This window comes from Gadus morhua, unplaced genomic scaffold, assembly GCF_902167405.1.
Source record: "Gadus morhua unplaced genomic scaffold, gadMor3.0, whole genome shotgun sequence".
In the NCBI taxonomy this organism is placed as follows: Eukaryota; Metazoa; Chordata; class Actinopteri; order Gadiformes; family Gadidae; genus Gadus; species Gadus morhua.
The window spans coordinates 24,662-36,444 of NW_021964062.1; the positions used below are offsets into that span (position 1 = coordinate 24,662).

Consider the following 11,783-nt stretch of genomic DNA (forward strand, 5'->3'; position numbering starts at 1 on the left):
AAAACACCAACACACTCAAACATTCAAGGTGAAATAAACATCACAAACTGAAAGGTCCATCTGGTTAATTGATTTATCCTCAACTCCAAATAGTTTGAGGTTTTTGTTGAGTATCCGAGGAATGCAAACAAAAACGTGAATACTTCCTCCTCACCTTCGCCCTCTCCGTCAGCCCGTCTGAATCCTCCAGAGCTTCCTTGTGAGGAGCACACCTCAGGAGAGCTCTGCTCGTGTGTGAACATGATGGGCTCGCATGTTGATTGGAGTGAAATTCATTTCAGAAGCCAAGCGGCGGTATCCAAGGCGCCGGACAAAGGGAGGCAGAGCAGCCTTGAACTCCGAGACGTGTTTCCACCGCCCCGGTGAAAGGGACGCGCTGATAAAGGAACCATCTGATCAAGGACTTGCTTTATTCTCTTAGTGTTGAGGCCCATTTGATATCTGAATGTGGTCTATTTACATGCATATCAGCATGGAGAGAGAACGAGCGATGGAACGAGAGATAAGAGAGAGATTTATATATATGTATGGATTTACAACATGGCCAGATTTGCATCGCATGGGGCCTCTCTCTGGAAAAAGTGCCCACACACTTGATTAGGCCATACTGTTTGTGATGGCCGCACAGGAAGTGCTTTATGTGTGGGAAATCAGAGCCAATCGAGTGTGAGGTTGTTCCCGGCCGTGCAGTCCAGGGCCCACTGGCCAGTCTCCGTCTAGGATGGGGGTGGGATCAGGGGGTGTCAATCTTCAACGCCTCGTCAATCCAGGACAATTCTCATTGTAAATCAGTTTTCTCCCGGAGACATCGCTCACTCCACCTTAATTACCTTTGTGTGGCCTGATGTCCGTCATGCCCACGCATACCCCCCCCCCCCCAGCCGGGCTTGTGGGCCAACGATCGCTGGATTAGGCTGCATTGTGCTCATTGAAGAATAAAAGCCCCACTAAGTAATACGCTATTAATTCTTACTGAAGCTTAGCATTATGGGCACAGATGTTTTTCTTTGTGCTGCGTCTAAACTGGTTCAATGCTGACAAACTTGAGTGCAATCATCTATTTTAAAATGAAAAAGGCTAAATAATATTGTGACCTTATAATGAGGTTTCATATGAGAGGAATCGTTGCTATTCAATAATATTTGATAATGATTCAATTGTCACCCTGTTGCTAAAGATCATACAAACCATTAGGGTTTAATTATAACCAAAAAAAATATTATTATTACATATTATTATAATCGTTTTATATGTAATCAAAATGTTGTTGTGCTTGTTATTGTTACCCTGTAATGAGAAACCACCATTTAAACTAAACCGAATATCTATAAATAAACAAACTAAATAATCACACAAGAGGAAATGCAGACAATCAATTCTTCGTTTTAAGGAAATTATTGTTTCAGTGAGGCTGAAGGAACCGTACGACACTTATTTCCCCGTATCTCACTGCCATTGTTCAGGTCCTCCACACCGCGCAGGCCTGCGTCCAACAGCGATGCTTCTGGAAACCATTCATGGATGCATTTGATCAAACATATGATAGAGGGCTGTCATAAACTGGCAATTTTGTCGTTCAAAAATATGACATGTGTCGTGTTTAATCTGTTAGATATCGCACTGCACTGTCGTGAATCCTTCACACGGTACTCGTTCTGCAAGGCGACCACCACATCCATCCAACGACTGGACCATGCTCCAATACAATAAGGACGACACTGGTATCAGTCCCCCCCCCCCCCCCCCCCCCCGACGCCGTCTCCCATCGAAATGTAAATCGAAAATAATTCGCAGATGCTTTGTATAAACCGTAGGCCATCTGAACCCTGCTCCGACCAACCTCCAGGATGCACGCCCGCATGCGGCTCTTGCGGCCCGGCTAGAGAGGACCTCCGTGCCGCTTCGTTCGCCCTCTTCAGCCTCGCCAGAGAGGACCTCCTTGCCGCTGTGCTCGCCCTCTGCAGGCGACGGCACCACGGTGCTCGGCTCTCTCGCTTTATACCACATTTCAACAATTATGCATTATTTCTTCACAATTATCCGAATACGAACCCACACGTTAATATCATCTCACCCCCTCTGCCGCATTCCCTTTGATTCACGCTTGACTCGCGTGGATCAAGGGCCGACGGGGTTCGCATTCGGAGGGCCTTGAAACCGTCCCTTCTTATCTCCTTTCATCACCGGGACCTGGGACGCCTTGAAACCGCAGGGACAGTTATTACCTCTTTTTTTTCACACAGCCCAATGCGGACTGGCCGGTAGCCAATCAGAATCTTGTTTACACTACGTGAGTGACAATTTGGCCCTGTTCCAACCAATCAGATTCTATATTCAATTGGTTTTCATTTATAAGCGTTTAACATAATGCAACACCCGAAGTGTACGGAAATATATAAAGACAGACAGTCGTTGTCTTGTCGTTATTTATGTTTATTTGCCTTGCAATTAATGGCCATTGATGCCTTATTCTGGGCTGTTCTGGAGTCAAGAGGAATATTGGCCCCATCACGACTTTAGGGTCATTGTTGGGTTGAATAGTCAACATTTATGTATATTTAGTTCGATCAATTCATAAGTGACGGAAATCCCGTCTCGAGTAGAGACCAAAGCAAATTGAATAAAAGACCCTCAATGTATAAAACATACTGCCCCCATATGTAGACTATACTGATAAACAAATGCTGTTAATACAACTCATTATAATAATAATAATAATAATAATAATAATCACTGCCTTTTCATTATATTGGTTTGGAGAAGGCCAATTAGTAAAAGCATTTATATCACTTAGTTATTGTGATTAGTAGTAGGCTAGTTGTTAAATATGCCATATGGGACCACCATTCAATAAAATGAATATTTCTTTATTCATTTATTTAGTATTTTTTCCTCTATTTTATTTAATTATTCATGCCGTCATATTTCAGTGTAAGTGCACTCATTCCGTAAAGACCACATCCAGGGCTTTTTAAAGAGGCTATTCTGTCCCCTCCTTTAAATGTGGCGGGTCACAATTCCCTGTCACGCCCATTGGCTCGGCGCGGCGGCCAATCAGAAGCCCGCATGTCCGCAGGCGGGCGGCACGAGTGCATTAGCATTCAGGGATCCGTCCAATGGGCGGCCGTGTTTATCCTGCCGGAGATGCAAAGCGCGGATCGCATTGGGAGAAAGAATCGCTGTTTTTCAGATCCGGGCGGCTCGATTCTCCAGTTTAGGAGCCCGAAGTCGGGAGCATTTCGCTCGACTGAACGGTGGCTGCTCGGCCTCGCATGGAAAACTAAGACAATTTGACAATAGCGACATTTTTTTTTTTAAATGGCCGTCGCTCTGAGTCTGCACCTTCACTTACTTTATTTTGTGTTTTTTTAATTTATTGTTATGCAAGGATTTAACATACCAGTAAGTAAGATTTTTATATAGCTTTTTAATATTGATTTAAAATGGATGTTGGAACATTTAAAGCATTTGAACCAGCAGGCTTACTAGAAATATATCTTTATCTGTCATAATATGGCCTCTATTTATAAATATGTATATATTTATATATATATATTAAAAAAAATCACGAGTAGTTAAGAGATTAGCAGGCTAAAATAAATACAGAATCACCGTGTCTTTTTTAAAGCGAACAATATAGCCTAATAAGGGCCTAATTTCTATTTAAATACTGTATATAATTGCTGTTGATTTCAATATATATATATATTTATATAAAAATGCAGAGGAGGCTCCGTTTATTATGGGAAGCAGATCAAAGATAATTAAATTCTGGGGTAAGGAATATTTCTGTATTTAAAAGACCAGGCCGTTTATTCCACATCGCCTGCCTTTTTATTGGGACGGACTATCCCTAAAAAAATATCACATTTAGAAAATATAATTCCTAATAGATATCTGCCATCATTTACAGGCCTTGAGCTCAGTGGGAAATAGCATCGAGAAGAGGGGAAGTAGCTTCCCTCTCTCCCCGGCGTAGGGGCCTCGCAGGCGGGCAGCCTTTCCATAGCTGGACTCGACCCGGCCTGCTACACTAGGCGGTCTTTAGATCCACCAGGCCGGCCTGTCCCTTCCCAGACCGTAATAAAAATAAAACTTCAACCCCTATGTGACATAAATGAAGGACTGGAACAGGGTTAAATGTGCGTTTGGAGGAATAAGCGCTTTCATTTCCCCTTGGGTCACAGGACACGTTTCATACTAGCGATTTCGCCGAATGGCAGTACTAGCCAGCCTGCATGTCGACGTGGTTTTACCCCCACCGAGGTGGTTCTCAGCCCGGCCGTGCGCCGTGTTTAGTGCGGATTGTAGCCTCTGTGTGGTGCGGAGGGTAGCCTCGGCATGGCGGGACTCAATAATGGCTGACGGGAGCCCTCGGTGGAGAGGAGACAAAGGCAGCCTCACTCAAGCGGCCATTCACCTTGGCTTTCTCCGAGCAGCCCTCCGCCTGAACCGTCAACAACATTAACACAGATTACACAGAGGCTTCCCACGCTGAAATACACGTCGTTTAGTTGAGTATTTCTAGTTTAGAACCAGGATGGATCGTTATCTTCCATGCTATTTCACCGTGGCCTGCTTCAATGTCAGCTATTTTCCTGCTGGGACGGGGGAGTCTTGTTGCTTTTGGGTTTGTTGTCATGACACAATTATTATTTTCTCCACTAAATTGCTTGTTCTTGTAGGTTAAAAAGAAAAGCAAATTTGGTGCCTTCATTCATAATTCCATCATTTGCTCGTTGGGGATATTATTTGATTAAACGACCTGAAGCAGACAAGCAGGGGAAGAGATGTGAGTGTAGCTATTTCTCTCTCTCACACACACACACACACACACACACACACACACACACACACACACACACACACACACACACACACACACACACACACACACACACACACACACACCAGCTGATGTAGCTCGTGGAGAGCCCTTCTAATTGTATTAAACAAGAGGTATTCCTTTGCTTGATCATTTGGGGGTGAAATGGAGGTTTATGGTCTGTCAGCAGCCCTCTACATCCAGGCCTTCAGACTAGCCAACGCACACTGATACAGTTAGCAGATAATGTTATTAATGAAACCAGCCAGTAGGCTGCTGGAGATGGCCTTGTGTGTAACAACCCCACAACGAATGCCCCCAAACCAGTCGATCCCATAACGGCAGGCCATGATGCCACTGGATTCTGAAATGGATGGCAGGGCTGCGCACTGTAGGTTATAAACGAGAGACAATAGCTGTGGCAGGAGAGCATACATTGTACGCTATATGGAGATAGTGGTTACCCCATATGAAAAGCCAACCAGTGTTGACGCAGACACACGTTGAGACCTAAAGCCAAACTGCGCTACCATCTTATTTATCTCCAAACACGACGAGGCCTGCATGTCCATGCTGATGGATGTCGACCTAATCGCTCTCCACGTAGGGCCTCTGTCTCGTATGCATTGTGTGAATCGCAGGCAAGTGCAGTGAGAGAGACCAGTGAATCTGGTTTTGTGGTCCCAGACTATTGGATCTGGTGTTGTGGTCCCAGACTAGTGGATCTGATGTTGTGTTCCCAGACCAGTGGATCTGGTGCTATGGTCCAGGCGGTTCCAGGCGCGTCTCGTCCGGTACGATACGACGCACAGCCCGGCTCCCCAGGTGGATCGGCTCGGTTGGTCCTATCTTTGTTCCCTGGCTGTCGAAGCCGTCCTCGTCGTTTCCATAGGTTGACTCGCCTCGCTGTAGCTCCGGTTGAGCCCAAAGGACATCGGGGATGGGGGTTGCACCCGTTACGCCAAATAAACACCGATGTGACTAATTTACTGTACTGCAATATTTCATATGGACCCCTTTACCCCCCCACACCCCCCTTTCGCCTCATTTGCATTGTTAACCACCATGCATGTCGTCTAATTGTCTCCGAAACGCTCACCGTACTGCGATAATGACTATTGCTATTTTCTCCCCTGGCAGAAAAGATGATTCGGAGCTCCGTGTTCGGCAGGGGAAGCGGCCAACGACCGGCTGAATGCAATACATAGAGCTGAAGGATATATTTTATGGGTTGCATTTGATTCTGCCGGCCTGGCCCTCTTCGGATTTCGGATTACTCAACGTTTGTCGGAATGGAAGGACGGGATTTCGCCTCGCCGGCGCACCTTTTATCGGAGCGGGGCGCCCTGGTGCACCGGGCCGCCTCTCGGATCGCTCCCTCCGGCCACGGCTCGGTGCAGCACGCCGGCCACTTCCAGCCGGGGAAATATTATCCTTCGCACATACCGATGGCTCCTCACTCAGGTTTGTAAAAAAATCCCCTACTTTCATGTAACAAAGACCAACCTTCCTGGTGACCAGTCCTATATTTCCCATTTTTAATCAAATGGAATATTCCCATTTATATTTCGACTAAGTGGCCCACACGCTACAGGGCTGATTGCACCACAGTATACCAGTTTTCTTTTCCATTTCACAAATATATGCTTTCGACCAAAATATTTGCCCCGAACAAACGGAAAAAGAAGATTATGTGTGTTTGGATAATTGCTGCTACGTGTTTAGGGTTTTAGACGGTTTGGCAAAGGCTGCGTGGAGCTGTATTCCCAACTGGTCGAACAGAAGGACGCACGACGCATGGGCACTCGCAGCACAGTGGCTTCGGTGCTGTGCGTCCAACGAGATTTGCCACTTCATATTAAATTCATGACCGTCACGTTGGCACCCATGGTTGTTTTTCCATAACCTGGCCATATTATTCCAGTGCCTTCCTTGCAGTGCAGGTGAATTGACTGGGACATCACGAGGTTTAATTAAACGCCCCCCCCGGGGCTGTGTGTTTTTAATACTACAATATCTACCTTCTATATTGGGCACTAAAGTGTCGGGGTGCAAATGGGTTCACGGTGCATGCGTGAGGTTTAACGGGTGACTCGGGTGTCTTGTGTGTAGTTGCCGCATGCAAATGTTGGAAGGCAGGGGCGGCAGGTCCGTGGTGGGCTGCAGCATCAGGGCCCAGTGGGCTGAAGCATTGTCCCTCTTGGTCATTTCCCGGAAATCGGTCGTAAATAAGGGGTTAACCTTGCTAGCCATGTGAGCTTGTAATATGCGTTTAATTGGATATTATTGCTTTAGAATGACAACATGGAAAAAATAATATATAGAGGTATATGTTCCCATCCCATCTTTTGTGCGGTCAGTGCAGAGGTCTACAGGAAACGCATCATATTTTGAACCGATAAAACCGTAGCCTAATTACTGATTTATAATTGACGTGAAGGAGGCACAATTGTTTTTTAATATCCATTGCTTTACCCATTCCAATTAACATATTTTATATATGTATTTATGTGTTTTTACATATTAATCTGTTGGAAATAGAGGATTGAATGTGTGTGTAAATGTGAGTTGAATGCGGGAAACATATAATTCAGTTAAACATTAGACATATTAGGACTATTCTGTTCAAATATTAACATAATGACTGTAACACACACACACACACACACACACACACACACACACACACACACACACACACACACACACACACACACACACACACACACACACACACACACACACACACACTTATGTAAAGCCAATAAATACAAATAGACAAATGCCCCAGCATAGCCCTAGTGCAGGCCTATGTCCTAATAGATATTTTGATGGCAGTATTAAGGCTGATGCTAGCCACAGGCTAAAGGCACTTTGTTAATCAGACCTGGCATGTCTTTTGTCACAATACTCTGCTGCTTACGATACAGCACCATGCAGACCTTTCGCCCAAAATGTCATCACTGCTCCGAGAACAACACAGGTCTCTCTATTCCCCGTCCCTCTATTGTTCCCTCTCCCTCTCCCTCTCTCTCCATCTTGCTCTCTCTCCCTCTCGCTCCTCCTCGCTCTCTGCCTTCATGACATCACAATGGAAGGATTCACTGTTTTACTTTACAGAAGCTAAATCACTTCCACCGAATTGACTTCAAATGTGAACTCAGTTCTTCATATCGTTCCTGTAATCATACAACTGCCTCGTGGCGATGGTTGGGTGTGTGATTGAGTAACTAAGATTATTAAAATTGAAATATGAATTATTTGAGTGCCAAATTTAACTGATGCATTCCTCCGAATAAGTCAGAAACATAACATCCTTAAATGATAGAAAAAAATCGAAATTCATCAAATGGTATTCACAAATTTGGTCAAATTATGGGAACAATTATTTCCTACATTTATTTCCCAATTAAACCAGATCACTTGTTTAAAAATAAATACACACGATTGTACAATTCACACAAAATAATTCAAATTTAATTAATCATTCATGCATGCATACATTTTCATTTAATGAACAGCAATAACATAACCACCCGTCATATACAGTGTCCCGTTTAAGACAATTGGTTTCCATTGTGAGCCTGCTCACAAGGCCGGACCTGTCAGCCTGTTCAAGTGTCCTGTGCGCTCGCACAATTAGCCCCGCTGACACAGTCGCTCGCTGAGTGTGTTAAATCCTTCAGCGTCTCCCTGCTGCCCCCCCTGGGACTCGCTCGCACACGGTTCCATGAATACTTTACAAAAATGTATTAATATTGTAGGGCTGATTTAAAAAAAAAAAAAAAAAAAAAAAAAAAAAAAAAAAAACGCACTCCAGTCGTAGCTTTCTGATGCTGTGCTAGAAAGGTCTGCTTCCACTCCTCAGATGGTTTTATTGGGAGGCCTCTTATGGTTTCTGTGCTGGAACGAAACCGGGCTACTGGCTAGCTCCTAAAACATCTCCCCATTGAGATCTTCATTTCAAAATTTGCTTTTTGGCTGAGCGGTAAAAAACGCAAGAAAAGGAAAAAGAGTATTCCGGTAAAGTTGTTATTTGGTTACAACCAGGACTTGGACCGGAATCAGAACGAAAAGCCCAAGCTCAGCCCTTCCACCCACTGAAGCATCATGTAAGCGCGACAGAGATATCTGTCGGTACACATTCTCAGTCGGTCTATCTTCTACCGTACCGGCCTCAATCTTTTGTAACATACGTCAGGGGGGTGAGCTGGATTTATAGTTTACAATCACGCCGTGTTGCTGGCAGAATCGCATGCCTGCGTCTCCTGTGTCCATGTACACACTAGTACCGCCATTAAAACGTAAACGGATCCAAGATGGCTAAACTCCCTCTCCCCAACGCCGTCTCTTCCCACGTCCCCCGTCTCCCCTTTTCCTCCCCCTTTTTTTTTTTTTTACGAAGAGCTAAAATAATTCGTTTTATCTTCTGTTGACTCCGGCTAGACGGGCCGTTAAGAGCGAGACGTCTTTTACCGCCCTCGCTTTACGGCGAAAGCGGCTCGTCTTTCAGCCATATTGTTCTGATCTGTGCCGGGGGCGAGGTGTGGCCGTGCTAAAACCGCGGGGGGCCCCGACGGCCGACCACGGCCGAGATCTGCCCCAAACAAACCTTGTAATCAAAGGTCATATACATGTCACCTTGCTTCACTCAACCCACCAACAACCACTGTTGTGGGTCCCTCTCCTTGGTCTCTTGCTCTCTCTCTCTCTCTCTCTCTCTCTCTCTCCTTCTCTCTTTCTCTCGTTCTCGTTCTCTCTCTGTTAAAACAGGAAGTCCTTTTTTCCCCTGGTAGTGTTGTTGTCGTCTGGGAGCGGGGGTCTTCCTGCCTCTGGGTGTCGGACCCCCCCCCCCCTCACCGGGCCATTGTCTCAGCCTTGTGTGTGTGTTTTACGGCGGCCGTTGAGGATAAAAACCAGCCCCCCCACCCCCACCACCTCCTCCTCCTCCTTCAGCCCCTTTTATTGTTTTCTGCGAGGATGTCGCTGTCGCTCTTTGGATTTTATGTTCTCACTTGAGATATCAGAGCAGCTTCCTCCTTCAATGGTTTACCCCCCTCCCTACTCCTTCTTCGTCTCCTCCCCCCCCCCCCCCCCCCTCCCCCCGAAATGGACTCAATGACTATCCTCTTCGTCTTCTTCTTCCTCTTCTCCTCCTCCTCCCTGAAGTAGACTCCATGACTATCATCTCCCTCTTCTTCTCCTCCTCCTTGAAGTGGACTCCATGATTCTCCTGCTCCTCCTCTTCCCTTTAGCTGACTCCATGCCCGTCCTATCGGTGTGTGATCTCCTGCGCTCCCCCCTCGGAGGCGTTCTGGTGGACTCCTCCACCAAAGCTCAAACCCTCCTCGGGGTCGCTGTATTTACAGAACCAACCTGTTTGTGTTTGTTCTGCAGGAACTTTCCTCCTCGAGCCGCGGTGACCACACACACCGACCCCGTGGTGGTGGTGGTGGTGGTGTGTGTCTCTCCACACATCGTGTTTGTGTGTGGTGTTTGTGTCTCCACACACCGTGTCTGTGTGTGTGTGTCTGTGAGGTGTGTGTCTCTCCCCACACATCGTGTTGTGTGTGTGTTTGTGTGTGTGTGTGGTGTTGGTTTGTGTCTCCCCGACCTTGTCGTGGTTCTCAGGGAACAGGGAGTCTGACGTTCAGTGTTTTTATTGTTTTTTAATTATTAAGCAGCGACGATTCAACTCGTAGTTCTGTGTGTCTGAACCGGGCCAGGGGGGGGGGGGGTGTCCCTGGCCAGGGGGGGGGGGGGGTGTCCCTGAGGTCAAGTCAACCTGTAACCGCTAACATCGGACCCAGTAGGACTCGGGCCAAATTGTCTTCATCTGAGACATTCTTTCTGTCCGTCTATCTGTCTTGTCCTCACTGCCATCCTTCCTCTGATTGGCCGACGCTCCTCTCCTTGTGGGTTCCAGAGGTCACGGCAGATACATCAAGGTGCACCCGTGTGTTTGGCCGCTAAAACACTTTGCGGCCGTAAGTCCCTCGGAGACCACCCTAGCTGACGGGTTCCCCACAGCAAACCGCTCCTCCGAGCGCTTCCCTGCGCCGCCTGTTTACACAGGTTCTTAAATCTCGCTGCGAGCTCGGATCAGACGACGGGCTGCGGGCTACGTGCTCCGACTCTGACCGTGTGCTGCTGGAGTCAGCGGGACCGGAGCCTTCTCCCCTCACAGAGCGATCGGCCAGACCAGCGATCCCCCGTTGGGGTGTTATTGTGGTTCTGCCACGCAGTGCTGACGAGAGGGCTTCTTTATGAAGAGCTAAGGCCTGCTGAGAGAGAGAGAGAGAGAGAGAGAGAGAGAGAGAGAGAGAGAGAGAGAGAGAGAGAGAGAGAGAGAGAGAGAGAGAGAGAGAGAGAGAGAGAGAGAGAGAGAGAGAGAGAGAGAGAGAGAGAGAGAGAGAGAGAGAGAGAGAGAGAGAGAGAGAGAGCACCTCAGAACGAGAGAGAGAGAGAGAGAGAGAGAGAGAACACCTCAGAACGAGAGAGAGAGAGAGAGAGAGAGAGAGAGAACACCTCAGAACGAGAGCGAGCGAGCGGGACCCGAAGGTAAAGTTTCCCTTTCGTTCCTCTTTGCTGGGACGTGTCGGCCTGATGGCAGCGTCCCCGGTTCGACCGCCCACTCTCCGGCGGTCCGGCGAGCGTCTCCTCGTGGCGTGGCGGCGGCCACAGAGTCCGGGGCGCGGCAGAGGAGCCCCGCGGGGTGGGGGGGGGCTCCGGTGTCACGGCCCCGGGTGTCAGTACCTGCTCGTCTATTTTTACAGCCACCGCCGTCACCACGCAGAGGAAGTGAGATGTACGAGGAGGTGGAAATAAGGGAATTTTTCCAACAACTTCCCCCCCCAAAAGAAACCCTGAATGTATTTATGGTGTTCACTCGTGACAAGAGTCGGTGTTTGGATTGTTGGAGGAAACGTGGTGACGTTGAATTGATGCGTTTATCACC

The 11,783-nt window shown here is 47.2% G+C and overlaps 1 long non-coding RNA gene across 1 annotated transcript; it reads left to right on the forward strand.

Annotated features, from left to right (window-relative positions):
* Nucleotides 1-3,131: 3,131 nt before the first annotated feature.
* Nucleotides 3,132-8,088, forward strand: LOC115538983 (uncharacterized). Its single transcript, XR_003975638.1, has 2 exons — nucleotides 3,132-3,402; nucleotides 5,966-8,088. It is a non-coding gene; the product is annotated as an uncharacterized LOC115538983 (long non-coding RNA).
* The last annotated feature ends 3,695 nt before the right edge of the window (nucleotides 8,089-11,783 follow it).